The sequence below is a fragment of the Lathyrus oleraceus genome, chromosome 3, assembly GCF_024323335.1.
Source record: "Lathyrus oleraceus cultivar Zhongwan6 chromosome 3, CAAS_Psat_ZW6_1.0, whole genome shotgun sequence".
Taxonomy (NCBI): Eukaryota; Viridiplantae; Streptophyta; class Magnoliopsida; order Fabales; family Fabaceae; genus Lathyrus; species Lathyrus oleraceus.
The window spans coordinates 150,811,386-150,820,459 of record NC_066581.1 but is presented as its reverse complement, the minus strand read 5'-3'; positions in this window follow the sequence as shown (position 1 = coordinate 150,820,459).

Below are 9,074 nucleotides of genomic sequence, written 5' to 3'. Positions count from 1 at the left end.
AAAATCATATAAAATAGGAAAATGCACCAATTTGATCCCAATTTTTTGCTACATGCTCCTCATTCTGTCTAGTTTTTTATGAGTATGAATTGGAAAGTTGTGCTTGGCTGAATTTTATTTGGTGCTAGGTTGATTGATCATATGTCTAATTGTGACCTTGCCTTGCTTATCTTATTGTGAAATGCTTGTTTCTTATCCAATGAATGTGAAATTTTGCATGCTAATTCTAGACACATTGATGGACATTTTGGATTTAGTTTGACATTTTTCCCATGCTGCAATTCTGTTTTATGCTCATGCTAACTTGGTGTGACAATTTGTGTCACACATTTGGTTGTCTTGATTGTGCCATGCGATTTCCATGCCTAATGATGTCCAATGCTTCTGATTTTTTGTGTGATGGATGTTATAGATGTCTTGTTTTCTCATGATGTTTTCCAGATTTATTTGAATTATTTCTGTTTTGATTTGAATTTTTCATTCATGATGATCACATATGAACTTTGAAATTGCCTTTAACTTCACTTGATCATGAAATGCATTTGGTTAATGATCTTGATGTGAGCCTTTTTAGGATATGTCAATAAGTGTTTGAAGTTGCTTTGTGTCAAGTTTGAAGTTCTGTTTTGACCTTTTGATCCTCTTTTGACCCTAGGCTTTGACCTAGTGGTTTGGACTTACCATTTGGATTGTGAATTTCAGGTTCAAGTACACATTGCCATGATTGGAGTGGCTCATTCATTTAAGCCTGATTATTGGTTGATGTTGGCTAACATTGTGTTGTTTTGTAGGCTTTGAGAACAAATTCACTTGTGCTTGTGCCTTGCTCATTGTTGCCTGATGCTTTGTCTGTCTGTGTGATTAACTGTTGATTGTTTGCCTGTACAGTTAAATTGATTGGTTTAGATTTTTTCACAGGTACCTAAGTTGCTTTGAGTTCATTTGAACTTGCTTTGCTAGCTTGTGGTTTGATTACCACTGAGGTATAACTCCTTTAACTCCTTAAGAGGCAATGCTTGTGTTTGTTTAATTTTGTGCCAAGCAGGTAAAGACCTCTTAGGAGGCAATTGGCAGATAAAAGGGATGGGAAATTCATCCCCTGCTATTCAGTTGTGTCATTCACCTTGCTCACACAATGTGTTGATGCATTGTGAATAAAAACCCAAGATCATGCTGTGTCAGTCATCTGTGGAGAAGAGTTCCTACGTTCTGAACTCCCACACTTTCTATTTGAGTCAAGCTCTCCCAGGCCAGGGATAAGAGCTGTGAGGTCTTACCCTCACTTCCCATTTCATCTGCTTCACCCTAACTCTCAATGTTAGGGTTAAGAGCTAAAAACACCCCATTCCAATTGGCTTGTTTTTACAGCCTAACCTTGTATGAGCCCAATTGTTTGCATATAGTGTGTGTGCTTGCTTTTGTTTGCTTGTATGTGTTTGACTGTGCTGTTAGGATAACTTGCTTCCTGTGCAAGTTAGAATAGAAACCTTAACATAGGGATCGTATGCATGACAACTTCTAGGCTCGAGTCGTAGTCTCCCTAGTAGTTTGTGTCTCCCTTTGTCTCTGGTTAGGTTAGAAGTTCTTTCCCTGTTTAGGGGAACTACGTCGCCCTGATCCTCACACCAGATGAGGTACGTAGGCAGGAGATGAGCTGATCTCTTCGGGCGCCCTTTTTTTTCTTTTTCAACCCCTTTGTGTGTGTTTGGAGTCTGACATAAGTCCAGCGATTGGCAATTGGTTTCCTGTGTCTTGTTTGCTTGTTGGAGTCTGACATAAGTCCAGCGATTGGCAGTCGGTTTCCTATGTGTGTGTGTGTGTTGGTTCGGAGTCTGATGTAACTCCAGCGATTGGCATTCGGTTTCCATGTTTGCCTGTTTGTGTGGAGTCTGACGTAAGCCCAGCGATCGGCAATCGGTTTCCTGTTTGTGTTTTGTTTGGCGTGCGTTAGCCGAGCTACGAGTGCTCTGATTCTTCTCCGGTCAGAGGAGATACGTATGCATAGGATGCGACATCCTAGCGAGCACGTTTCCCCCGTTCCGAACTACGTCGACTCTGATGTCTGTGCCTGACAGACTACGTAGGCCTAGGATGCGATATCCTGCCGAGTCCCGTTTCTTCTGTCTTTCTGTGTTTCCTTCCAGCCTTGTGCAGTTTGTGAGCAGTTTTTAGCAACCTTATCCTTTCTTTTGTGCGTGGATCCCGTCGAGTACGACGGATGCGTAGGGGTGCTAATACCTTCCCTTCGCATAACCGACTCCCAATCCCATCTCTCTTTGGTCACGAGACCATGTCTTCTCCAGGTTTACTTCGAGCGTTTCCTTTCCCTCTTTTGGGATAAATAACGCACGGTGGCAGCTCTGTTGTTTCGTTTTCCCGCCGGTTTTTCGCGTAATGCGACATTACCCCTTTGCCCTTATATCTATATTGAACACAAGGTACAGACCGTGTCACCCTTGTCCAGTTCAATATTGGGCCCATAGACATTTATCCTGTTACGCAGGATGGGCAAATTCCATCTAGGACACTCATGTCCCTCAGCATGCTTTGTGGAGTACCCATCAACTGTCTTTATGGTTATCCAATTACGGACAACGTTGGATCAGCAATAAAGCACTCGACTCTACATCTAGGATCCATAGTGGTTTCAGGTCGAAGAGTGGTATACACTATTATCACCATGAGAATAACTTATGACACTTTGCATAACTTTCTATATAGTATTCTCATAGCGGGTCAATCCGACATAAATATTACTCTTAATATTCATACCTATGTTTAAGACTTGATAACTCTTTATCCATGATCCATGAGATATGATCATCAGTCTACAAACATAATAGTCTTAATGCTTTAATGTTATCCCACTTCACACTAAAGCTCGACTACGGATACTTTAAGAATAGTGTCCTTATGTTTAATGTGCTCTCATGATTAAGTCACACTTAATACATTAAATGGACTATCTATTCCAGGGACTTTATTAATCAACCATAATAAAGAAAATGCCTTTTATTATTAATAAATAATTCGATACAAGTACCAAAAGTATTGGCCTCTAGGGCTTACACCAACACGAATATGGCCTCAAATGCGTCCTCACTCATGGCCTTCCCATACATAGTAGCTTGAGCAATGAGGAACTCAGAAGGGAGACCTTGAATTCCACATTTGGTAGTCATATGAGCACCAACCAGAGATTCATCTATATGCAACATATCAGCTATCTCTTGAGAAGTAGGAACACTCTCTAAGCCACTAAACGGCAATTGGTCTAGAATAGGTATACCCACAAGGTAGGCATACTCCTCAAGCGTGGGCAAAAGCTGAAAATTCGGAAATGTGAAGCAACGGTACAAGGGATCATAAAACTGCACCAATACACTCATCAATCCTTCGTCCACTTGAGTAGTTAGAATAGATAGAAGCTTCCCAAAACGAGCCTTGAAACCCAAGGGATCTAATACATAGGATGTCAAATTCCTTAGCTCTTTCAAGTCGGGTTGTCTGAAACTGTACTTCTTTGTATTCCTTCTTTGTGTTTCCATGTCTGAAAATTTGCAAATAGACCTCTTAAGTTCCTTGAAAATTTTCTCATTATTGATGATATGGATGCAAATGGGTGCATGAATGCATGAATGCAACAATCACACTCAAGGATCAAGCAAAGCACACCAAACAAAGGTCATGGGATAGATCATGTCATCCTTAATATCAATCATCCATTTTGGTGGATTATGGTTTACACCTTATCAACACCCAAGTTCCATTGATATTAAGGATACAAGAACGGATCAACCATGAATCAAGGGTTTGTTGCAAGTCACGAGCATGGAGTCTTGGTTAAGAACCACCTGTAAGACCCCAATTTTGTCCCTAAGATCCCTCATGGCATCATATCATATCATTGCCTCAAGGATCTTTGTGCACCTTTGCTTCCCTCCTAGTGGGTGGGTTATCTTGTGAGTGTGGTTCTTGATCACCAAGCATGTATTGCATTTGTGTATCATTGCTTTCCATCTGTCTATTAACCAAAGGTACAAAAATATTGTCATCTAACCATGTTACTTGCAAATGAAGCCAATTAGGTCAAATCAGTCAAAGTCAGTCATTGAGATAGATGGTGGCCATTCTTGAAGAATTTGGGCACCATGATCATTCATCAAGAGTTCATGTGGGTTGTAACATCATTTTGGATCAAGATATCAAGTGGTAGGGGCTTGGAATTCATCAGAACATGGTTCAGTCAAGCAAAACCCTAGCAAAGTCAACCTTGGTCAACTATGCATTTAATCAGTGATTTGATGGTGGGAATTGGTCTGAGAGGTCTCATTCATGTCCATATAAGCCTCATATAACATGTCAAACATCCACAGTGAAGAATTTGAAGTCAGACAAGAAATTTCCAAAAATAGAAAGTTGACCTGTAATTGGATTTTGCCAAAAATGGAAAGTTCTTCTCCTCAACATTACTTCATCATAAAAGTTTCAAATGAATTTTTTCCCAACATGAAAGTTGAAGATCTTGTTCTCCCATTTCCAAAAAGTCCAAGAACACTCATTTCTCATTTATGGTTGGCAAGTTATGATCAAATCATTCTCAAAAAAATTTGAACTTCAAAGTGCCATATCTTCCAAACCATTTGGCCAAATTGAGTGAGGTTTTTTGCTACAAGTCATATTTGATGTGCTCTATCCAAATCCTTCATCACAATTCACCAAAACTCAACCAATCAAAATGGCATTTTTTAGTTGACTTGAATTAAAAAGGAAAGGTAAAAAAGTTGACTTTCAAAATAGCCATTTGCTACACATTTCACCAATTGAAAATGTTCAGAATTCATGTTTTGGATGTGGTTTAGGCCCATTTTCGCAGCTGTAGTGCCATGCCCTTATCACATGAGTGGATTTTCACTAATTACCATAACACTTCATTTTGAGCTAATCCAATTACCACATAACTAACCAAACTTAAGCTCCACTAAACACAGTATATATGCTTCATTTTCTGCTGCAGAAGCCCTAGCACACTTTCACCAAACCAGATCAAATTCCATTTTTCTCTCAAGCTCTCATTTCTCTTCACTTGAATTTTTGCTGAAGAATCTCAAAGAGCTCGAACATTGTTTGATTGTTCCATCATCTACAAACCTCTTGGAAGCATTTACAAGCCTAGTATCACAACTGTAAGCAAGGGAAAACACTGTTCCATTGAAGCTTCCTTCCATGGCAGATTTCGATTGGAGCTTCCTCGAGGGTTGTTGAGCTAAAAGCCATTGTTCATTCATCATTTGGGACATCAAGCAAACTCTATTTCTACACAACACAACCAAACAATCGTTGAATCATCACTGTGCTCCAAATTTGGTAAGAATTTGAATCTCTCCATTCTCAAAATCATGATGTGCTTTGAATAGATCTTGCCATGCTGATCATTTTGAAACTTAAATCGTGTAAAATGGTTGAATATTTTGAGAGTTATGTTGACTTAAAGTTTGGCATTCAAATATGTTGGTGCTTGGTTCTTTCATAATAGCTTGAATTAATGAAAATGGTTGTTGGAATGTTGAGGTACACTGTTTGCTGGTTCGATTGATACGCTTGTTTCCCAAATCTGGAGCAAAATCTCATCACCATGGATGAACAAGATGAACTGTACACGAAACCCTAATGCTGTTTCCAGAAAATCGCGTTTGGCTTGCTGAGTTTTTTTGGTCTGCATGTAAACACTATTCCATTGCCATGTACAAATCACTGCACGCCACCTCACTAAGTGAAACGCAGCGTTTCACTTAGTGACTCCCCTATTTACGAAAATGCCATTCCCGTTTTAATATTTCATTAAATCATTTTATTTTCTCAATTTTTATTTCATTTTGATCTCCAATCTTAGAAAAATCATAAGTGCTTCAATTTTCATCCAAATTTCATGGGATTTTTTGTGGAATGATCCTCATGACCTCTAGTTTTTTATGATGTTTATTCCAGATTTTTTGCATGTATGGATTTTAAAATGTGCTAGGGTTTGCTCATGTTGTCCATTTTATGTATGTCTTGCCAAATTGATTGTGAAATGATGATACTTAATCCAATGCTTCTCAAATTTTTTGTGCTTAAACTAGACATGTTCATGGTGATTTTGGTGTAGAGTTTGTGAATTTATCATTTCTGGTTGTGGACATATGATTTTTTGAATAGGGGTGTGACAATTTGTGTCACACCATGCATGCCCAACTTCATGATTTTATTTGCCATGCTTATTGAACTCAAATTGGTCTGGATTTTTGCATGAACATACTTGTGGATGTCTAGTTTACATGTGAATGTTTCTGGAATTATTGATGGCATTTCCTATTTGATTGGAATTTTCTCCCCTGTTTGGTCATTTGTTGACTTTTGTGATACATGATTTCTTTTGATTTGTGAAATTCTAATGCTTAATTGGATGGACTTGAAATTTGACATGTGATTAGTAGACATCTTAAGGTTCATCATGGTTTTAGTCCCATTCATTTCTCATATGTTGTCACTGATTTATGATTTATTGAAGTTGGTGCATGTTTGGTTGACTTCTTTGAGCATGTTTGAACTTGCCTTGCCTTTCTGATTTTCATTGACCTACTTCCCTTGATCCAAATGAGCTGAAATTTGATATACTTATCATGTTATGGATGATGTTTGATCATGAATTATTTGATAATTTATTAAAATGTTTGAGATTGGTTTTGAGCTAAATCATTCTGTTGACTTCTTTGAACTTCTATATGCCATGCTTTGACCTAATTTGCTTATGAAATGATGATGATGATTGATATGAATGTGAAACCACTTGGGTTTGCTTCTTGATTGATTTGTCTTGACTTTGGGCACTTGTCCCTTGCTGTTTTAAACTTTTTATCTCCTTTTGACCCTAGGCTTGTCCTAGTGGTCTTGTCACTCATGTTTAAGCTTGGTTTTTCAGGTTAAGCAACAAATACCCAAAGAGATCAATACAAATTGATTGAGCTTGATTGATTATCATGACTAACTTGTTTGTTTTGTAGGTTGCTTGGCTCACATGCTTTGAGCCTTGTGCATTGCATATTTAACTGATTGTGTTGACTGTTGATCCCTATCTTATTTTGATTTAACCTTGAATTGTATACTGATGTCGTCTGACTGGTTTCAGGTACCTTTAGTTGCTTATAGTTCTTTAAGAACTTGCTTTGCTTTGCTTAATAGCAATTTGCATTGAGGTATAACTTCTTATCTTCATGTAGTCTGGAAGACCTGGCCTGTTACTTGGCCAGGAAACTGTCTGAAGTCCTCCTTAAGAGGCAATGCTTGTGTGTGTTTACATTTGTCCCAAGCAGGAAAAGTCCTTTGAATAAGGCAATTGGTAGAACCCAAGAGATATGCAACCTATCTCCTACTATTCTGTGTGTCACTCCCCTTGCTCACACCACATGTGTTGATGCATAGTGAGTAAAAACCCAAGATCTATAGAGTCTAACTTGTGGAGAGAGTTCCATCTTTCTGAACTCCCACACCTTCTGATATTCAAAGCTCTCCCTGACCAGGGATAAGAGCAATGAGGCACACCCCTCATATCTTTTCATCTGCTTCACCTTAGCCCCTCAATGGCAAGGTTAAGAGCACCATTAACCCTATTCCAGTTGGCTTTAATGCCTAACCCTTTGTATGAGCCTTATTGCTTGGTTATAGTGTGTGCTGAATGACTTTAATTGATTGATTGCTAGCCTCATATACACATGTCTGCTTGCATGCTTTGTGCATTTATCATCATCAATTACTCATTAGTGCATGATCATTTCATTTGTCTCTGTGACATATCTTTGTTGTTTGCCCATTGAGGACAATTGTAAGACCATTCATTGGCCATTGTTCCTATGACATGGAAGTGAGTATAAGACCATCTCATTGGCCACTCATCTTCTCTTTGCTTGATGCATTTGTTTGATTTATGTGAGGATGCAATTGTAAGTCCGTGTAATTTGGCATTTGGTTTCCTATGATCATATGTTGGAGGTTAGAGTAAGCCCAGATAGATTGGCATCTGACATCCAAATGTTTGCTTTGTTGTTGGAGATTGGTATAAGTCAAGATAGATTGGCATCCGGTATCCACATTTTTATTTCTTTGTTGAGGAGATTAGTATAAGTCCATAGAGTGGCCTCTGATATCCAGTTCTGTTTTAGGAGATTGGTATAAGTCCAGTGATTGGCATCCGGTATCCGCTTTTGTTGACTTTCTTCCTTTGCTTGCTTGTTTTGCTCATTGTCTATTCCAAAGGACACACTTGAATCATCTTCTATATGATTTCAAGAGGTGAACCTTCTAGGAAGTTTTACACTCCATCTTCATCCATTCATCCATTTTGTCCTAAACCTTTTCACACATTACTTTTAAAACTTGAGATAAATATTGTGCAAACATCTTCATGCTTTTAAATTAAAAACCTGGACCCCAAGTCCTTGACTTTTTTCAAACTCCATTTTCATAGTACTTCTTTTGAATCAATTTTAATCATACTTTGACCCTCCTTTTGTGAATACTCATAATCAATTAACTTCACCCATTCAAGTGTTTTGTGGCTTTGTCCATTCTTGTTAAGTTTTCATACATTAGCCATAGGTTTGATTTATCCTAGTTGGTTGATGTCAATCTCACCTATTTGTCCTTAGTTGATTGAATTGTAATTCTTCCTTGCTTATTATAGGGTTAACCCCTCACTAGCAAGTTGAAGCTGTTCTCACATGGTGAACTTGTTGTTTGTATAAGGTTGAGTTTTCTCCCGTGGATAACGTAAGACCTTAGGGCTTGTGTTTAAAATTGAATCCACTAACTTTTGGAAATCTTTTAGCCGAACTACGGCGTTTTGATCCTTACCTTTGATGGAAGGTACGTAGGCAACGGGTTCATCCGTTCGAACACAAAAATAATAAAAATTGTATATTCTTTTCTCATCATTCCAATCATGTTTGCACAATAAATATTTCATAACAAATAACAATTTTATACAACAAGTGTGAAAAGGGCTCCCTAGGAGTACCTAGGACGTAGTGGGTGCCTAA